The sequence below is a fragment of the Danio rerio genome, chromosome 13 (genome assembly GCF_049306965.1).
Source record: "Danio rerio strain Tuebingen ecotype United States chromosome 13, GRCz12tu, whole genome shotgun sequence".
NCBI lineage: Eukaryota > Metazoa > Chordata > Actinopteri > Cypriniformes > Danionidae > Danio > Danio rerio.
The window spans coordinates 23,871,268-23,895,400 of record NC_133188.1 but is presented as its reverse complement, the minus strand read 5'-3'; positions in this window follow the sequence as shown (position 1 = coordinate 23,895,400).

Genomic DNA, 24,133 nt, shown 5'->3' with positions numbered 1-24,133 from the left:
ATTCACTCTTAAACAGTTCACTATAGAACCTTACGGCTCTCCGTCTTATATCACTTGCGTCCGTCAATACCTGACCATTTTCAGCGCATAAGGAGTGAATGTACCTGCATTGGCCATTTTTTTTCTCCAGACTGAAAAAAAATTTAGAAGGAGCATCCATTTGTGTTAAATTTTGGTACCTTGACCGCACCAATGCTCCTTGTGCCTTTATACCAAGCATATTCGCTAAAAGAGATTTTTTGGACTTTAATTTCTCAGCTTGTCTTGATTCTATTTTAAGTTCAGCCAATCCTTGTAAATCTATAATTTCAGACTCCAGTTTTCTCATAGCTTGAGTAATATCTCGGGAAACATTGAAAGCATACTGTTGACAAAACAATTTTATTTCGGCTTTTCCACAATCCCACCATTGTCTCAAATCACTAAAACATTGCTTTCTCAATTTAAATTGATCCCAAAAGAAACAAAATACTTCTTTGAAATTCAGATCACTTAACAACGATGTATTAAGGTGCCAAAAAGCGCTTTTAACTTTAACATTTGCAATAAAAACCTGGCATAAAACCAATGAGTGATCAGTAAAGCCAACTGGTACAATTTCACATTTTCTCACAACATTTACATGATGTTTAAAACAATAAAATCTATCAAGTCTAGCCATTGAAATAAAATTCTCTCTTGTATGTAACCATGTATATTGTTTCACATTTCCATTAAATTCTCTCCATATATCACATAAACTGTGTGTCTCTATTAGTTCACGAAGTACTCGACTTGAATTTGCATGAGGCTCTACATGATTCCTGTCTAATCTTTCATTTTCGGTACAATTAAAATCTCCTCCCAAGAACACATAATCATCAGTTCTACAGTTCTGTAATAATGTATTTATTCTATTTAAAAAAATAACTCTTTCTGTACCATTTGTAGGAGCATACACATTTATAAAATTTATCCTATATTTTTCAAATTCCGTCTTTATTATAACAAGTCTTCCAGCTATTACTTCTTCTATTTGATAAGATACAGGCAAAAAATGTTTAGCAAACAAAATAGCACCACCACCTCTACTAGAACTCGTATGTGTTAATACTACTTTTCCTTCCCATTCCTTTTCCCAATCAATGGTATTGCTGCAATCACTATGAGTTTCCTGTACATACATTACGTCTATATTTTTATGTTTAATTAACTCATACAACTGCATTCTTTTTTTAATATCTCTTGCACCATTTAGATTAAGTGATCCTAGCCTTATCACCCCCATTAAGAAAAGAGTATAACAAAAAACAAAAACAATCCTTAAAGGACTGAAACCAGAATAATTATGTTGTTTCAAAACCATTTTCTGTTTGTAATTCTCGTCTCAATTTGGCAACAAATTTTTTCAGCCTAAAAATCTCTTGCACTGTAAATTGTTCAGATCCTTCATCCCTCATCATTGTTCCAACTGACTCAATAAACATTTCACGATCAGAGAAAAAATCAACAACTTGAACATTTTTCATGTTCTTTGTCTTTTGAAGAAACGATCTAATTTTTCCAAAGGAGTAATCACTCCTCAGTCTGCCACTATTTCTGTTGCCAGTTACCTCACTATCAGAGTCTTCCAATGTACTTTGTTCACCATCATCAAATTTGTTGCTGCTGCTCCCAGGTCTTTCTATGTTGGGCTTTACTCTTTTCCTTTTAGTTGAAGGGGTTTTAAAAACCTCTTCTTCCTTCCCTAGTTCATTACACATTCCTTCTCCTTCTCCTTCTAAAACACTCTCAGCCATCTCAATCACATTACTGAATTCAGCATTTACGCCTTCTCCATCCCCACCTTTCTCTCCCATGTCTGTATCAATCACCTCTTCAACCATCACCTCTGTCAAATTCCCATCATTTCTCACTTCATCTTCTACCTGTTCTTCCTCAACTGCTCCACCACCATCCTGAGCAGGTGCAATATTCTCATTCTTTTCCTTACAAAAACGCCTCAAATGACCCTCTTGTCCGCATCCAAAGCACCTCATTGTCTCAGATGAGGCAAAAACAACATAATCATATCCGTCAACCTTAAATTTAAAGGCCACACTAAGCTCTTCTGTTTCACTTTTCAAAATCATGTGAACCTGACGTCTAAAACATACAACATGTTTCAGAAGGGGTGACTTACAACCCAAGGGGATTTTTTTTCATTTTAGAGACAATTTTTCCATGCCTCGACAGTTCTGCCAATAATAAATCATCTTTCACAAAGGGGGGAACATTTGATAATGTGATCTTCCTTACTGGTTGAGAAAGAGGCATTACTGGGGTGAATGTATCTTTTATTACTACTCCACTTTGAACCACTTTATTCACTTTCTCTATAGTGTCTAGAAAAATAACAACAGCACTGTTCATTCTTGACGCTGACAATATACTCTCATACCCAACGGTCTCTCCAACCGCCAAACTACACTCCTCAACCGAACAAGCCATCTCTGGCACAATTTTGATTCCGTGCCTCCGTGAAAGACGCTCAAACGGCGCATCGCCTGAAAACGCCGATGCTGGCGTCTCCATCGCAGCCGCCATAGCACACACACACACACCTGTCAGCAAACGCTGACGAACAGCGTTCGCGGCGTCACAGAGACAAACTTTGTCTTCAACACACCAGTTCAACCTTTGAAATAACTTTCAATACACTGCAAATATTGACTTTTAAGAAAGAAAGGAAAGATAGAAACTCACTCGCGCTGCAAACACACTCTCACACCGCCTCCGCCCACTCACTCGCAACATCCGCTCAGAGAGAGAGAGAGAGAGAGAGAGAGAGAGAGAGAGAGAGAGAGAGAGAGAGAGAGCATTTGAAGTTACTGTCCAAACCTACATTAATTAATACACAACTCTGAGTTCACTTACTCAAACTGATACAATAATAGCACTAGTCATAAACAGTTGTCAGTGGTTCTCCAGTGAGCTCTAAATAATTCATAAATGAGAGTGACTCGCTATAGTTGTATCAGCAGCTTTGCCCACCAGGATCCGCCTATGATACAGTGAGTAATGAGTTACCTAAGCAAGACTGAAGGATGTTTGACTACACGCTTCTGATTTATAGGTTGCTCATGGTCGATTGATGATGGCATGCGAACAAAAAATACACACTAACCAGAGAAAAATGTAATCCTCATTTATGGAAATGCAATGGAAATTCCTTATTAAGTTAAGAAGATTAAGAGCAGGGGAAAAGAAACAGGACATAGCAATACATTTATTGATGCCACTGTTTTGCACATGAGGAAAATATAGCAACATTTTATAGTAGATTATAAAAATTAACATTAGTTTACAACGTAAAACAAAATAGCATTACTTTAAAACATAACTAATCAATCCAAGACAAAGTTTATTACAGTGTTAGATAAGTCTGACATACTGCAAGTAGATAATATCATCTGAACATGATATTTTACACAGAAAAATGCTATATGGTATTTCATTTTGTTTATTACATTGTTATTGTTAGTATTTTTATGGTAATTAAAATTTAATATGGGTCAAAATACAAGAATCCCATTGTGGTGTTTGTATCTAATACATTTTAAATAGTGATTCATTTGTTCTGTATAAAGCATATGTAATGGAAGTAAACATTCATCTTCAATGTTTCAAGTATATTTTCTGAAAATAAAAACGGATTAAAAAAGTTATATATTAATTAAGCATAGCATGTGTAAATGAATTAACCTTGCATGTAATTTGGCATGTGTTAAAGAGGTCATACTAAAGTGCATGTGGGTTAAACCTACACTCTCAGAAATAAAGGTACACAAGCTGTCACTGGAGTGGTACCTTTTTAAAAGGACCACATGAAGGTTCCATATTGGTACCTCAAAAATTTATATTAGTACAGTACCTACAAATTTTAAAAATAACTCTTTTGTACTTTTTAGGTACTAATATGTACCCTTGAGGTATTAATATGGACCTTTTAGGTCTTTTGGAAAGGTACCACCCCAGTGACAGCCAGCGTATCTTTATTTCTGAGAGTGTATAGTGAAAGTGGCAAAATATGAAGACTTTTTTAGTAGAGAGGCGGCTTTTTTTGAATGTGTACTAATGGCCACGAGTGTTTTGTGTACTGCTTATGCACCCTATGCGCATTGCATTTTAACCGCCAACTGCGCCTCACGTTTTTGCCATTGCGCACTGTGCACTTACAGTTGAAGAAAAGCAGATTTTGTCAGTCACGTCTGTTTCATTCTCCAATCAAATTAACGCAGAGGTGGAGTTTCAGTTAAGGGGACTGCAGGGTTTGTGTTCGACTACGAAGATTTTTGATGATGGAGGAGAGACTAGTGGTTGCTGTTTTGCGTTATCTGGTGCTGTGTGACTTCACAAATCTTGAATCTCACAAAAAAAAAAATAAAATAAAAAAATTAAATATTAAAGTTATACCAATATCATCAAGAATACTCTCACACTCACAGCTGAATCAGTTGTTGCCTAGCGACAAAAAAAAAAAAAAACACACTGCGCTTCTTTTTTTCTTGTCAACAATCAAAAAATGCAGTGCGGTGCACCAAGCATTTTTGTATCGTAAAAGCACATTTGACTGCTTAAAATAACAGCTTATTAGTATTCTGGAACTCCTTTATTATACTTGAATAAAACTCGTTAAATATATTGTGAGAATCTGTAAACCTAGGCATAGACAAACCATGAGTTTCAAAAACCATTTCTCCTTTTATAAATCTTGTTTGAGCAGAGGACCACAGTACAATACAAATCAGAATATAACTGTTACGATTACCAGCGATTTAGTCTCTACAGATCGCTGGACAACTACACACGCAAAACATGAACTATAACTACCAGGATGCTTTCCAGCAATTTCTCCTGCCTCAGCTGATGGTCATTTGGACACACACAAACGCATGCACGCACGAACGCACACATGCACGCACAAACGCATGCACACACACACACACACACACACACACACACACACACACACACACACACACACACACACACACACACACACAGCTGCGATTCATTCCTATTTATTTTTATTAAATAGATGCTAAATGCTGCATGTGGAAGGCTCTCGTTCGCTCGGAATCACTGGATCACAGCAGGAGGAACCCTCATCGACTCGATCAGAAAGTCTCTGAAGCGAAAAGGATAGCAAATGCTTGCTCCACCTGTGCTTATATGCAGAGTTAATTGGCAATGAAGCACACGTGCGCAAGCTTACGCTGCCAGTTCATTGGCATTCATTGGCCCGTTCCATACTCTTTCAGACAAGTGGCTTCTGAACCGAATCCTCCCAATTCGTGGATTTTCTAAATCAAATCCACCAATAGCATTGGAGTTCCCCACCCGAAGGGGAACCAATAGCGTTAGAGATAACAAGTAAACCAAGTCCCACCCCAGGACTGACAAAAATCCCAAAAGTTTCGCATGAGCAGAGCGCTGTAGGCATGACCTCGCTCGCGAGAACGTACATCGTGCACACAGTTGAAGATCCCCTGTGTGCGCGCGAGCTGTAGTTTCCTCGCATGTAGGCCTGTAATCTGCTCGCGGTTCACTTCTCCTCACTCGTAAACATTACCACTGTGCTCGATTAATATTGGCATTGTTTTGCCGCCATAGTTATTAAAGAGCAATTTAGTTAGCGCAATAGCCTAGTGGTTAGCATGTTGATATATGGTGCAGTAGCACGTCAGGGCGTCCTGATTTTGAATCCCAGCTCGAGGACATTTCCCTACCCCCTCTCTCTCTCCAACTTCGCTACTGTCCTATCTAATAAAGGCAAAAGGGCCAAAAATAAATCTTAAAAAGAAAAAAAGAGCAATTTAAATATATTGTACCAATGCATTCTGTGACACCTTTGTGTATTTTCTATGTCTGACAAGATTGTTTGGTGTTGTTGACCGACAGTTTTAACCCAAAATTAACCAGTGTGTCCAATGAAGAAGACCCAAAGTCAGAGATTCAATCAACAAAAGTTTACAGAAGATAGTTTGCAGGTACATCAGCAGAAGCCAGCCTAAGCACTTGCATGGAGTTAGTAGGCAGCCAGCTTACAATTTTAAATCAACTTTAACATATGTCACTAACATCGTCATACATATCGGTGTTTTAACACAGATAGACAATTTTCAAATAGGTTCAAAGAGGTGGGATCATACTGTATCTACTTCCAAGATAGGATGGAGACAGGAGCCAAAGTTCAGGCAGCCAGTAGACTATTCAGAGCTGACCCCAGACCTGTAGGAATGATCCACAAAAGACTAGAACACACACACAAAGTACAAACTGTTATATACTCAAGGCTGTTTCTTGTACTCTTAGCCATTTTATCAAAACTGATGAAATAAACATAGCAGACTAATAAAAAGACAGCTCTTCTTGTTACAGAATTAATAAGAAGCAATTCTTCCACGCAGTAATATTCACATTTAGTGACAGCTGTTCAAATAGCATTAAATGTCTAGTTCCACATGAGAGGTCTAAGCGACCTCTTTAATGGGCATGCAGATCCTGAGGACAAATGACACACATATATCATTTCAGTTTTACTCTGAAGAGGGATGACACTAAGGTCATCATATAATTTAAGCCTTTAACACACAAATTTAACAGTATTAATAACCAAAAAGTCATAATAAACCATATGCATTACTCCATCCAGAAGCGGACATCAATCAGAAAATCGCAACATTGGCTCATTCTGAAAATGTAGCCCTATATATGTTTCTGGAGATAGCAAATTATGAAGCCAGAAGTACGCATGGCTGTATTTCATTTTTAAAATGAATGCTATGGGGCGGTATGATGCTGTTCCTTTTTACACTTACCAGCTGACCGCTTACATTTGTATGGATTGATTTGACCACAACCCCAGGGTTCAAGTCTGGTAAAGAATAGTTTGGTTTCTGAAAACAAGTAAGACAAAAACGAAGTAAAAACAAATAAATAAATAAACAAGTAAATAACAGGGTGAGAATGGTAACGTGGTAAAAAAATAAAATCAGACGAGGGCTTTTCATTTTCTGGAATACTTTTGAAAACCGTTGGTTTGTTTTAGGAAAGTGGGTGGATGGGTCAATCAATAAAATTGGTAGAGTTTAGAGAAGGAGGAGGGTGGGTCAGTCAATTGGTCAGTCAGTCAGTCAGTCAGTCATTTAATCAGTCAGTCAGTCAGCGGCCTCTGGTGGACTTACGTAAGAACAGCAGGCACGAATGGCACTTGTGAGAGAAATTTGAGATCTGAAAAAGCATACACAGTGGCCTCGCTAAAACGCTAAAACAAAAACATAGCTCCTGAGACTTATTTGATGCTTTCCAGAAATGTATATAGAGGCATGTTTTCAGAGTGAGCCTGGGTTGGAAACTCTACTTCTTTATTGATTCATAAATGTATTATTATTTATTAGCTTTTGCTCAAAACAGAACATGCATTTTTAATAAATCATGAGTGTTTTAAATGTTCTATCGGCTAATAATAATAATAATAATAATAATAATAACAACAACAACAAACAAACATGTAGAAAAAACTAAAATCAAACACTCTGTATAAATGTACACTTTCTTTTTAAGCATACTGAGAAGAAAAAGAGAGATAATATGACACAATTATGAGGAATTTCTTAGAAAAACTTGACTGTTTCCAGCAAGGTATTTTTGCTCTCCAAGAGAGACAAATTGTTTCATCTCGTGAATTCCAGTCACTTGACAGCGAACCTTAAATGTAATTAACTTGTTCTCCAGCTGAAAACTAATGGGGAAGATTTGCATCCACTAAATGTGACTGCCAGAGTCCTCATTCAAAATGCTTTGACTACCCAAAGACTGCCCGGCTTTTGTCAAAAGATGGCTGGTACACACATTATAAATGCATTGTGTTCTACAAACAATCTGCATTCAAATGCAAAGTTGTTCATTGCCTATTATACTTTATCGAGAACCAAAATGAGTGCAATTCTGGGTCCTTCAGCACTAGTTGGTGGTGTATTCATACATTGTATTGCTTGGAACAAAGCAATGCATGTGACCTCGGTGTATCTTGGTATTTATTGCATTTGTTTGCATAATTCTTGGCTTACTGTTCTCTGAATGGGCAATGAGAGACTTGCTACAGATATTACTTTATCTGCATGTTACATTGGGGGGAGACATAAGAATAAATAAACTAAAGATGGTTAAAATGTACTTTTAGATCATTGATGTGACAAATGGCTACAATTTAGAGCATCTGTACTTAATTTGCAGCAGAATGTTTTATTGACGTCATTATCAAAATGGTGCTGCATAGTTATATTATAATCTCTTTTTAAAATCGTTTAGTTGGTGATATATTTTGCTGGGTTTAAAGCTGATATATACATCATGCTCTGGGTAGAAAGCCTTCTACTTTCTGTGTTCCTTTTTTTTGAACATGCCCTGTCAAATGCAGTCAATATGACGACATACAAAAAAAAAAAATAAAGGCTCTTGCAGTCACACTGTATCATTTATCAAGTGTGACTATTATTTTTTTAATCAAGAATGAACAAATCCCATAAATTCAGAGAAAAGCCTCTAAACCGGAATGACTGCAATGACTTTGATCACAAAATACCCACCCAGCATTCAACAGCCCTGTCTACTCCTTCAGGCATGTGTGCTGAATCTTGATGTTGCCCATATAAAAGAACGAAGCACTTGTGATCTGAATGCATTTAAACTGGACTGGCCAGGCATACAAGTTGTTGGTGACAAACAGTTCAAGCCACTGTGTGCTTGCTCACAGAAAATTGTCTATGTACTCATATCTGATTCATAACTTCGGTTGAGGATGAAATGAGGATTATTGGCTTGGGTTAGGTATCATATATAATACAATTATATTTAATTATTAAAAATTTAATTTGACAGACAGACAGACAGACACAAAACAGCCTCATTGGGAATACGTGCTCCAGACTACAAAACTACAAACATGTGCCTCAGTATAATTTACCGCAGTAAAATGAATGCTATGGGCAGTCAGTTTGCTCAGTAGCTCACCTTATATGCCCTATCATACACCTGGCGCAATAAGATGCAAGACATGGTTGCCAAGATGTGTTGCTATTTTCAGACCAGCACAACCTTAATTTTCCCGTTTTCCACCATGTTGTTTAAATAGCAAATGCATTTGCACCCCTGTGGACTCATGGGTGTTCTGGTCTAGAAATGAGGTGTGTTAAGGCACATTGTTTGTGTGTTGCTATTTTAAGGAACTAAAACTGCGCAATAGACCAGCCGAAAGCAGATCTAAAGTCCAGCGCAAAGCGTGTTAGTTGTGCATCTTGCTTGCACATTGCTTAAAACATGCAGGATGTACAGAAATATGCAATTATCTTTACAAATGGAAAATAATTAAAGGATTAAAATATTTTAAACTTTTTTACTTTCTACATAAATATAAAAACCTCTGCCTCCATGCATGCCTTTTTCATCTCGGGGAGTTTTTTTCAGTTTGTTCACAACTTGCTTTTGTATAATGTTATTATTAGTAGTAGTACTATTTATTATATGCATTTTTATATTTGTTTTAATAAATGGGGCATAAGAATAGCAAGTATGTTTGGATATAACATAATGTATGAAAAAATAATGTATGTTTTTGTTTACCACACTTTATTATTATTGTTCAATTACTTGTTTGCATATAATGAAAAACATAATGTATGTTTTTCTTTACCACACTTTATTATTATTATTTAATTACTCAGTTGCTGGAAAATAGAACTGAACTTAGAAATAGTTAAAAAAAATCTCTGTGCTTAAACAAAATTAAATATATAGGCTAATGGATGTTTTCAGTGGAGTGTACAACACCATTTCCTTATCCACCAAAGAGAGAAAGTGAAAGAGAAAAGTATAGAGGCGGAATGAAGAAGGTTCATTCTTTATCCCTGCGCTGCAGATGCTCTGTTTAACTGTTTTCTCACTGGTGAAGCATTCAGTTTTTCCACTTACGAATTCCACCATGTAAATAGCAAATGCGCCATGGCGCGATGCAACTGATTCTTAAAGGGAATGGGAGATGAGGCTCTGATAGTTTTATTCTCAAAACACACCTAAAACTCATTAAGAGAATAAACACAACTCTGCTAGACCATGCGCCACAGCGCAGACCGTATTTTTTCATTCTTAAAATAGCAAAGGTAGATTCGTACATGCCCTTAAGGATTTTGCGCCATGCGCTTTAGACTTTGCGCCAAATAGAGCCCTTTAAGTTAAGTAAAACAAATTTCCCATTAATAGTGCACACTCCTAACTTATAAATGCATTTACTGAAGGTTTAACAATTAAATACATTCCTTAAACAAAGAACAGCACATTCTTTTTCAATGAACTACATTTACAGAATATTCATTTCAGCCTATTTTCATCTGCCAAAGACAACATGCCTTTGCAGTTGCTGTGCACCTGTTACTATTATTAACCTCAGCATAGATTCTGCCATGCTATTTATTGCATGATCAATTCATCATATTAAGGCCATGCAATTTGAAAGGCTAAAGTGATTCATACACACAGAAATGTCAGTAAGCCGTTTATCTCTGAAAATCAACCATCACCAGACTATTGAAAACATGCTCTCTGAACCACATTCTACAACACCTTATGTAAGTGAGCACAGCATTAAATACATAACAGACCGTGTAAAAGTCATGCAGTTTCCAGAGGGAGGAAACCTTCCATTTAGAACTGCACTGGCACGCTATTGACATTTATCTTAATACTAAAGCCCACCTGACCGCAGAAAATCAAACATAACACCATCCTTTAAGCTTAAGTTGATAAAATAAATGTGCTTTTCTCATGTAGCATTAAGATTTATAAAGACAGGTCGCTGACAAGATTACACAGATCATGCCTCTATTTAAGATCAGAAAGTGGATGTAGGTGTTGACAACGAGACTGATTGTTCCTCTCCACAACATCATCATCAATTGCTTGCAGATCGATAACAGTATTATTTGTATGCGCACAGGTTATTTATTCCCAAGTAAACCGTAGAAAATGGGAAATGTAGAGCGGAAGAGCACAGACACCAAAGCATATTTAAAGCGATGAGTTTGTCGATAATTAAATCAAAGCTAGTGGCAGCATGAGAAGAGACCTCTCGCATAAGAGTCACTGCCTATTTACTACCTATTAGTAACCGTAGATCACGCAGAGCCTCCTGTTGACTCACATGCATTAACACACACATCCACATCGTATTTATGGCCCAATAAATGATACTGCAGATTGGAAGAACGCCAGAGCAGATATTGTGTATTCTTCAAATGTTTAACACGTCTCAGCTGCCAGTGCTGTTTTCATCTTTCCATGAAATATGACCAGCTCCCTGATGGTGACGAGACTTTATTTCCAAACACCTACCTGTGTTCTGTGGCACTGCGTGTTTCCGCTGTCTGTCAGATATATTCAGAGATTTAGTACAAAGAGAAGACGATTGTAACTTGACTGAGTCTGCTTTCCTTTCTTTGTTTCTAAGAAAAAGAAGAAGAAAAAAAAAAACAGCCCCCCCTAAAGAGATATAAGACTAGCTGTTGTGTTATTTCCCTTGACATTTATAGTGCCGGTTTTCTTTCGTTTCTCTTCACTACACAAGTCTGAATCCTGCCGATCTGGTCTCTGCTCTCATGAGAACAACAGAGGAGCTTGAAGCCTGTGTTATAGTCACATAACAGTTAACGCTTGTGTGGTCTGAAAATTCTGTATTTTCTGTTTGTCCTGAGGGTCAAAAATGACCCGTCTTCACTAAACCTCTAAAATGAGGCAGCAGGATTTAATCACAATGCTCAAATCTGTTTTGCATGAAGAAACATCTCATTAAATCAAACTCGGTGCTTGTCACGGATTTCCTTCATCAGTGTGTAGTGTTTCATCAATGTTAAATGAGTGGGCACCACTTACTTTTTAACTAAAGTAAAGGTTTACATGAGGCAATGCAGTGCCGCAGTGGGTAGCATGCTCGCCTCACAGCAAGAAGGTCACTGGTTCGAGCCTTGGCTGGGCCAGTTGGCATTTCTATGTGGAGTTTGCATGTTCTCTCTGTGTTCACACGGGTTTCCTCCGGGTGCTCCGGTTCCCCACACAAGTCCAAAGACAGGTGAATTAGGTATGCTAAAAAAGTTGACCGTAATGTATGTGTGAATAAGTGTAGATGTTTCCCAGTGATAAGTTGCAGCTGGAAGGGCATTCGCTGCGTGAAATACATTCAGTATGCTGGATAAGTTGGTGGTTCATTCCGCTGTGGGACTAAGGGACTAAGCTGAAAATAAAATAAATGAATAAATGAAAGAAAGGTTTATATGTAATAATGCTATATGTTCCTGCATATGTGTAAACAGTTTTTAGCAAAACAGTGTTCATAAAAGTTAGCCAATTTGGCGCGATTTATTGCTATTTTCAGGCCAGCGCAACCCTAATTTTCGTTTTGAACTACATTGTTTAAGTATCAAATCCATTCGCACCACTCATGAGTGTGCATTAAGTGTGTATTAAGGCGCATAGTTGACATGTTGCTATTTTGAGGAACTAAAATAGACAGTGCCATTAGTCAATTAAAAGCTGGTCTAAAGTCCAAGATAGAGCGTTAGTTGTTCCAAGCTGGTCCAAATGCTTACACATTGTTTCATACACATAAGTTGTACAGCAATACACAAACATCTTTACATATGAAAAACAAATTAAATAATTAAAATGTAACAAAAATTATTATTTTCTACATAAATAAAAACCACTGTCTCCATGCTTCATCTCGGGGGACTTTTTTCAATTTATTCATGGCAATTTGTATTTGTATAATGTTACTTTCAGTAGCAGTATTATTTCTTACAGGCAAATTTATATTTATTTTAATAAAAACAAGTTTAGATTTGTCCAACTGTCAGCTTTTGGAGACGTATGAGTCACTATATGGGGCATAAGAATAGGACATGTGTTTGGATATAACTCACATTTTGTTATTATAGTTCATTTGTAAGCTTGCTGGAAATTAGAATTTAATTTAGAAATACTTTCGAAACAAATCTTTGTGCTTAACAAAATAAATATGTAGGCTAATGGATGTCTTCAGTGGAGTGAGTTTCCACTGTTTGCTTATCCAGGAAAGTAAAGGAATAAAGTAAAGCGTAAAAGTAAAGTAAAGAGAAAGTAAAGAGGCTGAATGGAGGAGGCTTGTCCTTTATCCTCACGCTGCAGATGGTCTGTTTAACTGTTCTTTTGCTAGTGAAGCATAACATTTTTCCTCTTACAAAGTCTGCCATGTAAATAGCAAATGCGTTATGGCGTGATGCAATGGACTCTTAAAGGGAATTAATGAGAGTTGAGACTCTGATTGGTTTAATGAATGTTATTCTCAAAACACACCCAGAACTCATTAATAGAATAAGATAAGTACAACCATGTTAGACTATGTGCCAGGGTGCGGAGCACATTTTTCTTTCCTTAAAATAGAAAAAGTGGATACATACACGCCCTTAATGCTTTTGCGCCATGCGCTTTAGACTCTGCGTCGAAATCATTAAAATAGAGCCCTTTGTGTCCGTGTGTGGTTGTGTGTGTTGTGGGTAATGGAGGTTGGGTGTTGGAGTGTGCATGTGTGCCATTGTGTGCTTATTGTGGCGTAAACAATACAATTATTATGTAAAATATACAATTATAATTATTTTATAGCTGATGGGTCAAAATGTACCCCAAATACAATGACCCCAAAGAAAATGTAAAACTAGAAAATGGTTAATTTTTTTAATGTTGGGGTCACTTTAAGAAACAAACAAAAACAAACAAACAAACAAACCAACAAACAAACAAATAAACAAACAAACCAAAAAAAAAAAAAACATTTTAAATTTTAAGTTTTTTTTTTTTGGCTGTTTAAATGGTCATGGGTCATTTTTGTCCCTTAAAGGTTCAGGACACCCTGGAGAACTTTTTTTTTTTTATATTAACAGATTTGTGTGTGTTGAGCATCAGTTAAGACAATGTTAGCACCTGTTAGCTTTAATTGTGGGAAAAACTGGATAATTTTGAGCTTTTGTCAGCTAATTTCAGCTTCCGGGTTTAAAATGATTTTAGGGGCGGGATCAAAATCGGCAACGTAGCGCAGTACTGCAAGTGCAATGATGACGCGTCGGTTTCTCATTATTGTTCATAGCGGAGTTTTCTTATCCTATGAGAAGAGCCGGCTGCTTAATTATTCATGAGAGCGTGCTTTCCGAAGGCAGACCTGCCAGTTTCAAGCAAGCTGTGAGACACAGACCAACGGCACGTAGCCGTTCATGAAGGCTCGTATGTGTTTGTTTCCATGATCCACGGGGTTTGTTGCATGTTTTTTCCCCGCGATCTTGTCAGGGCCGATCATACAGCAAAGCTGTGTGTGTGCTGCTCGCATTTTTGTCGGGAGAGCAGTACGAGAATTGGAGAATGGCAGATGTTGACTTTTATCAGGAGTTCGTTCACATTCAGACACATCGCCGTGCTGCTGTGTTTGCCTAAATCCTCTATATTACCAGCAGGGCTAATGGTTAAAATAGACAGGTCAGGAGACCTGCCGCACTGAGTCTGCATTCAAGATCTATAATTTAGACACTTATTCCACATTTATAGTGAATCCACATTTATAGTGCTTACATAAACACACTTATCTTTATAATTATATAAATTGTGGTTATGTGTATGTAAAATTACGAATAACAAATGTAGCAGGGCATTAAATTACTGTTTATTTCTTTGCATTTTAACTTTGTGAACTATAAACTCATGTGTCTCCTCACGGTTTGTGTCTCAGTTTGTGAGCTGTCTACAACAGTTATTCGCTCCCCTTCTCCCCTGCTGGCCACGCCCACTCCTGCTCGATGCTCGCGGAGCTCCACGCCCATTAATCATGCATCTTTTGAAAAAATTCTGAAGTAGACTTTAACCAAAAGTGGGGGGTGTCATGGCCCTTTAAGTCAAAAAGAATGTATTTAAGTTTAATCAAACAAGCCACATAAACTAAAAAATCTGAATAAAGTGTGGTGGTCGAGAGAGCTGAAATGACATATTTTCAAAGAACAAAAGAATGACGCACATAAAAAAAAAAAAAAATGAAAATGAAATGAAAACTTTAAATAGGAAGCAGTCAGAAACATGGGTAATGATGCTAAGAAGTTAACTTTTTGTCATCACAAACATAAATCACATTTTAACTTTTTTAAAATAGAAAAAAATTGAAAATAATCACATAATTATATTTCTGAGCTAGACTAATACTTAAAATTTACAGGTACTATTGACAGGTACTTACAGTACATTAAATAGACAAATAAAAATAAAAACAGTCTAATTCTTCCATACGACAATTACACAAAATTATTTCATATGACAACAAAAATTTCCTATTTATGCTAAAACAACTCCTACCAGGAAATTCACAATTGTGTCAATGCATCTCATACAGAGATTTGTGGTTTGTTTCTTCATGTAAATGTGTCCCATATAGCATGTGTTCATCTATCAGACTCCTGCATTTCTCCTTATATTAACAGTACATATACTCACACACAATGCCTTAAAGTAAAAAAAAGAAGCTCTTTACCATCATCCAAGAGCATACACAAAGCAACATATCTTACAATCAGCACATTGAATTATATAGTTATTGATCTAAAAAGTAAAGATAACGGTTGGGATTTTGCAGATACAATCAGTCAGATGTATCTGGAAGCACATTGATAATGGAGATCACACCAGGAGCATGTAATTTAATTATACTCATTCAGTATGAGGGCCAGACGGCTTCACTGCAGCCATAACCACAGACACAGAGGAGCCAAGAAGAATTTCAGAAAAAAAAAGGCTAATACTAAAGCAGCAGAGAGAAAATCACCTTTATAAAATACATGTAAATTCTGACTCTGCATACAAAAGTGCAGCTTAATACTCAGTGCACACCTTAAATAATTTATTTTAAGTTACAGTGTACATTTAGGCTTTAATAAATCAAATTCCGTACTGAAATAATGTTTTTTTTTTTTTTTTTTTTTTTTTTAAATATCATTATTAATAACTCCTGTCCTTTACGGTATTGATGTTGCTGCCAATTTCTAAAAGCAATAAATAACCCAAGGCCATACATCACAGTGCTTTTAACTAAAAGTAAAAGTGTAAAATGTTAAAAGGTTTTTGCTTTGAATCTTGTCTAACAGGACTGATTTAAGCTCTGGTAAGGTTATTTTAATGCATGGCCTCTGAAAACATATTTCTCTAATGTATTGCTGTTTTAATGAACTCAAACTGATACAGAAAGTTGAAGAAAGGGTAAGGTGGCAACAGGAAGCCATATGAACAAGTCTAACAATAAACTGATTTCACGCGGCTGTCATTTTAATAGCAAAAGTGAGGCTGCGGTGGGAAGAAACCCGGATATATCGCCTGGAGTCGCACAGAAATGCGAAGGCTGACCTGAAGGTCCATTCTGAATTGATAATGAAAGTAAAAAGGCAGTAAAAAAGAAAGTAAAAAATCAGACCTCATTTTCCTCAAGTTAAGGTAATTGGCATTAGTTAGCTAACATTTTCTTTCCCAAACATGTTTTAGATGCCATTTATCAAACTAATCAGATAATAAACTGATTCTTTCACTATATTACACTTGTCATGATACTGAATTCAATTTACTCAATTGATACTCAATTTCCAGCTAACATTTAGCACGTTCTTAAGAAATGACTGTGATTAGCCGTGAAGGTCATCAGTTTACTGCACTTCACAAATGTTTACTGACTACAAGACAAGCGAACTGCTGATGAATCGACTGATCTTCTTGGCTTTATTATGCTTCAGTGTCCGTGTATCTGTGATAGCACTTGGTGAAGTGCAGTAAACTGATGACCTTCACGGCCAATCACAGTCATTTATGTTGAGCACTGGTAAATACAATGGCAATTCAGCGCTGTTTAAAAATGTGCTCAACAGTGCTTAAATGTTAGTGGGAAATGGACGTGTTTTTTATTAAAATATCAGTACAAGGACAACTCTACAATAGAGAACACGAGGGCGTACTACAGAGGACTGCACTGTTTTATTGATTACTGGGTTACAGAGGCTAAAACAGGGAAGCGTCCCCGCTGTGCTTACCTGGTGCTATGAACTGAAGCCTAGGAGGACACTTAAGCGTATTACTTTTAAAGAGATTGTTTTTTTGTTTTTTTTTTGCTTGATGCCTAATATGCTTTTAATTGTTTAAACTCAACTTAACTGAATGATATTAATGTTTACACCATATCTGCACTTTTAAATCGTGACAACAACTAGAGGTTTTTAGTCCACAGCATGTTGTTGCAATGTTTATAGTGCTGATCCTATTCCAGGTTTCTTCCCACCACAGCCTCAATTTCATTTTTTAAAACGGCAGCCACGTGAAATAAGCGTACAGTATAAATCAATTTAACCAACTATCAAATGAGAAAATACATTAATTCCTGACATTTTTTATTCATGCTCCATCTGTTTATTTTAATTTATTTTTTTCAGAATTTCTTTCTTTCATTGAACACACAGAAAGTTGGAAACATGTGGTCATTGACTTCCATGCATACAGTTGAAGTCCCACCTGAATTATTAGCCCCCTAGTATATTTTTCCCCAATTTCAGTATAACGGAAATAAATTTAACACATTTTTAATCATAATATTTAACATTAACATTTTTAAAGTAAAATAAAGTTTTAATCATGATGACAGTACATATTTTTTTACTAGATATTTTTCCTAGATACTTGTATTCCATTTATGACATTTGAAGGCTTGAAGGTTAGGTTATGTTAGGGTAATTAGGTCATGTGTAAAAATGGTTTGTGCTGACAATCTAAACCATGCTTAAGGGGGCTAATAATGTTGACTTTGAAATGTTTTTTTTTTATTATTCTTTTTTATATAAAAACTACTTTATATATAAGAATATATATATATATATATATATATATATATATATATATATATATATATATATATATATATATATATATATATATATATATATATTCTTATATATAAAGTAGTTTTTTATATATTCTTATATATAAAGTAGTATATTATGTTTAATATATATATATATATATATATATATATATATATATATATATATATATATATATATATATATATATATATATATATATATATATATATTAAACATAATTTGGGAAATACTTAAAAAAATAAAACAAAATGGGAGGGCTAATAATAAGAGCAGGAGGGCTGGTAATTTTGACTTCATTTGTATCTTTTTCTTTTCTTTTATAGATGTCAAACGCTACCACTTTCCAACATACTTCTAAATATTTTTGGTGAAACTTTACTTGAAGGGGCTGTCATTAGATGGTCATGACACTTTTTTTATTCGTGACATGATATGTCATGAATACGAATGAGATTTTAAGCATGCTTATGAAAATCGAGTGTCATTAGCTCAGTTTTATAAATTTCATTTAATGTGACATTGTTTAGGATGTCTTAATTATGACAAACTTGACAAACAAATACATCAAAAACACATATTATCAAGACAACATAACTTGTCATAAATTGGTCATAAACAACTTTCTTTCATTAAACATCAATTGGAAAATATTTGAAAACAAAATTCAGCTGTATTTTATGTCAACTCAAGTGTCTCTTGACCTCAACTACATAGGAAAACTCCAAAAGAAACAAGAAGCCTTTAAAATAGCATAATAAGGGCACTTTAACTCGTTTTGCCAGCATTTTGCATACACTTTCAGTTTTCAAAGAGTTGCTCATTGCTCAGCATGTTCTGCTACTCCCTGTCAAGAGCTTCTAAGATCAAGTCCATGTGAGTTTAGTTTATGCCATTCTCTATCACAGCAGTTGCAAAATGGGAGAGATCTAAAATACTGATCAGAGAATGAGACGTAATGCCTATGATCAAAGGCAACATACAGGACTAATCCTCTTTGGGAAAGCACTCAAACTAGAAATAAAACTAATCCAAACTAAAGATAGACAGCTATTAGGTCAAACGCAGAGGGCAAAGTGTCTCTTTATGGACATAAAACAGAATAAGTGTTTAGATTTAAGACAGACAAAAAAAATACTGTACTTTATAAAAGCATGCAGATGTGAATGATGCATCAACAAACTACTAGTATGATGTATTGCCTTGTGGTGTGTATAAAACATGGAGAGACAGATTTGCAGACAAATGTACACTGTAGATAATGATTGTGTACTTAAGTAAAATTTCTCAGCCCTTATTTAGAGATTAAAGGATAAACTACTGTACATTTTCGAGATATCAATGGAAGTGGCACATCAAAGAAGCAGTATCTATATTATTTGTAATAGAAAACTGATTAATCGTAAGCTTTAATTTTTTACTTTTTAATTCACGCTTCAATTCCTCATCATTTTAACATCATACGACATGACGTTTGCTTACTTTTTACTTCACTGATGATCATCTCATAGGTGTCTTATAATTATTCATGAGACAGTTTGTCCTATGAGAAGATGCTTCACTTGATTGTTTATGACTGCATGTGTTGATTCCCTACTGATAGTTCAAAATGTGATACTGGGTACAGTCAGAGAGAGACACATCTATAGATTGGAAGCTATAGCGTGTTTTTGAAAGTTTAGGTTAGTGTTTATTTGCATGTTATATGAGTTTCTGCATTGCATAAATTCTTGTCCATGTACAGTACTTGGTATGCTTGAAACAATTGCAAGTCTTTATAACTTAATATAAACAATCCTGAAAAAAGTGTTGCATGCAGAATTGTTGCAAATAATTTATTTGTGTTGAATTTAAACAAACAAATTAAATTTAATAATGTTCAACTTAATTTGTTTGTTTAAATTCAGCCTAAATAAATAGTTTACAACCATTTAACGTAAAAAATAAGTTAATCCAAGGAATCATCTTTGAAAAATTTTTTCAGTGTAGATTAGACTATATAAATACACGTGGAAAATACTCAAAGGTTAGATAAAAGATACTGTAGGGTCCAGCCAGTTGGTCCAATGACGGTATCCACTGGTGGATGAAGGTTCACGGCATGTTCGGTCTTTCCAGTGCACAATGTTGATTTATTTTAAACTTAACTCATATCTGACTCCAATTTTAGTATGAGGTGGTTTAGAATTAGAATATTAATATATTTATCCTCGTTTTATCTGACTCCAATTATAAAACATTGAGAAGATTATTTTGTTTTCTTTTACATTATTTAAGATTATGATTGCATATTCTTTCGATTTGTTATTATACCTTATTCTCATTTACTCAGATTCCTATAGCATCCCGAGTCTTGCAACGGCCGAGTATACAATCTCTTAATACAAGCTTGCCAGTCTTGGTCATTAAACAGAGGCAATTAACCACTCTCCTAAAAAGGCAGAACCCTACTTACTCAATTTAGGAGATTTTTATGTGGTCCCCATAGATCTGTTATCTACTTGATCAAGACAAAGTATTTTAATAATAATCGCACAGGATTATAAGTTTGTAGATAAAGGCCTAAATACCCACATTTAAATTAGTTTCAACAATATTTTGTTGTTCTAAATAGAAAACCCATAGTTGGCCTTTTACAGTCAAAGTATACTTGAATTAATGCCAATTTGCTAGTCGGATCTCTAACAACATTGTATAGCGTGCCACGCTGCTCCGTCTAACATGTTTTAGTCCGTTACTAACCTGTACAGTGGCTTGTAGTGCTATGGATAACATTTATCAGTGATAATAACACGAGAACTGTTTGAATAATTCAAAACATAACAATTTATTAGTCAGGTAAGTGTATTATGCCAATTCAATCAGTCAATTCATAAACAATCAATATAAAACATCAAATTATCAAAGACAAATCCAAGATGAAAAGATGCATACCTGACTTCAAAATATACATAACATGGAGCGTATGCTCCATGTTGCGGGCTGATCTGGGTAAGCAGAATCGCGCTGAGCCTTTCTCAAACCTTATCTTAAGTAATCCAAGAATTCCCTCAAGGAAAGGGGTGTGTGCATAACAAAAGGCATTTGCATTTAGTGCTGCCAGTGGAAAAGTCATACCCTTCACAGTGGTTCAAAAGATGCCTGAAGTTATATATTTATTGTTTTGATTATGTCTATTTCTGAGAGAATGAGACCATTGTACCAATCGCACTGAGACATTTCAAATGATATCGAACATAATAGATAAAGTCACTTTGGTTAATCTAGAACATTCAAACATTGAATGACCATATGTGTGAGTTGGGGTGGTTGAAGTCGAGTTTCAGCAGACTCAGATGCAACTGCAGCAGGAGCTGTTTTTTCCCGCATTCCCACCAGCTGGGTTGTGGAGTCAACAGTCTCTGTTTTCAGCTCATGTTTTGAATTGTCAAAGACATCAACCACATTTGTAATATTTCAATTCTTACAATACTGAAAATGCAACTTTATATTAAAGTATTGGATGGTTACTTGATTGTCTTAAAAAAAAGTTAATGACGGCATGCAAGTCTAAAAAGTTTGAATTCTATCTTAAATACATTTAGATCACAATGTATCGTTTTTAACATAATTGCTGTTAAACATATTTATCAATAATACCGTACTTCATTGTTTTGAACCAATATTTTAAACTTTATATATAGATATGTAGGTGTCATGGTGCCGCAGTGGGTAGTACGATTACCACACAGCAAGAAGGTCGCTGGTTTGAGCCCCAGCTGAGTCAGTTGGCATTTCTGTGTGGAGTTTGCATGTTCTTTCCGTGCTTGCAAGGGTTTCCTCCGGGTGCTCTGTATCAATATTTCTGTTTATTTACTTGAGTAAATGTGTGTGAATCTATATTTATTCCGTTTTTTTTTAATTAATTGCAGTGATATTATTGACTAATATGAAAATGCCATTTGTAAAGTAGTATTTTCTGTCCTTTAGTAGATATATTATATGAGAGACTTGCTTTGTTTACCAAATTAAGTAAATATCATTGGATTTACATTTTAAACATTAAATAAAATTAAAAAGATAGTATTTTTTATTTAATATATTAAGGTTTTAGTTATGATACTCCCAAAATAATTCTGCAGATTTTCACCATAATTCTCCGCAGAAATAGCAAAGTGTCCGCAGATTCTGTCTAGCCCTGACTATAGGAAAATTGAACGAACTAAAATTGGCCGTAGTGTATTTGTGTGAATGCAAGAATGTATAGGTGCTTCCCAGTGTCGAGTTGCGACTGGAAGGGCATCTGCTGCATGAGACAAATGCTGGATTGAACATATGAACATATGTTGCTGGTTCATTTCGCTGTGGCCACCCCTGATTAATAAAGGAACTAATCCAAAAAGAAAATAAATGAATGAACATAGCCATGTAGATATAAATTTCTTCAGTCCATACAGTTTGTCAAGTGAGTTCTTTCATCACAGTTGCTGCATGAATATGGAATCACAACACTACAGAAGATCTGAAGAAAACAGAGATTAAGCGATTATCTCAATGTTGATTATGGATCAATCTGTCCCCCATGGGAAATTGGGAAATATTTGCTGTTATATACTGCTGTTAAATGCATTTGTGATGTTGTGTTTACCTCAGTGTATAAGTGAATGAGTGCAAGTGTGTGTATTTTGGTCCATATCGACATGATAGCATCACCCAGTTGCTGATAGCATTTGTCGGCTGCATATCCATGGTGGGAATCTCCCATTCCACCACAGTTCTGGTGACTGTGGAGGCCATTTGAGTACAGTGTGCTCATTATCATGTTCAAGAAACCAGTCCGAGATGATTCGCGTGTTGTGAAATGGCTTGTTATCTTGCTGGGGTAGCCATCAGAAGGTGGTACACTGTGATCATAAAGGAATGGGCATGGTCAGCAACAATACTCAGGTAGGTTGTGGCATTGACACAATGCTCAATTAATAATAATAGGCGCAAAGGGAAATTGTAGCCTCAGTTTCCTGTTCACTCTGTAATGAGTGGCTATTTGAGTTACTGTTACCTTTGTGTCAGCTCAAACCAGACTGGCATATACAAGGGATTTGCGCCCACATAATTGTCGATAACTGGATATTTTCTCTTTTTCAGACCATTCTCTGAGATGGTTGTGCATGAAAGTCCCAGTAAATCAGAAGTTTCTGAAATACTCATACTGGTATACCTGTCTTGCAACAAAAACCATGACACATTTAAGTCCAATTAAAGCCACCTTTCCTCCCAATTATGATGCTTGGTTTGTATATATATATATATATATATATATATATATATATATATATATATATATATATATATATATATATATATATATATTAGTGCTGTCAATCGATAAAAAAAAAAAACTAATCAATTAGACTTTTTTGCAATTAATCGCAATTAATCACATTTTAAAGACTGAAACTTGTCATTTTGGATATTCAACTGTAAAATTAAATGTAAATGCAATGCAAAAACTATTTAAATTCAAAATATAATTGTTTATTAGAATTTTTGTTTAACTTGTAACACAGATTACTTAATGTAAACAAACCCACAATAAACCATCAAGATCTTGGCTTGACATCCATATTTATAACAGAAATAAAAACAGGCAAGTTAGTGCCATTTGAATTTCAGAACAATCAATTTAAATAAAGAAAAATTTAGATTTTGATATTAGATTTTAAGTGGACTGCAAAAAAACAAAAAAAAACAACAACAACAAAAAAAAAATCAACAAAAAAAAGCCAAAATACAGGCATTGCAAATATGGAAAATGGAAAATTAGAATAACAATAAAGTATTGAATAGAAACAACTGCACTCATTAAAAAGCTTGTATTGCTGTGAGTTGAGAACATTAATTATAAAGTATAGAAACATTTTGCTTGTCCGAGTTACAAAATGCAGAGGTTTTTCTTTCAGTTCGCCATGCGGTATCAAACTCCATTAAAAATGAAACATACGAAATTAGATGAAACTCTGGAGGAAACGCTGGATAGCCTGGTGATGTGACATTAATTGTTTTATACTGAAACTTGCCTTCAAAAAGTGCTTCCTGGGTCCTATATATATATATATATATATATATATATATATATATATATATATATATATATATATATA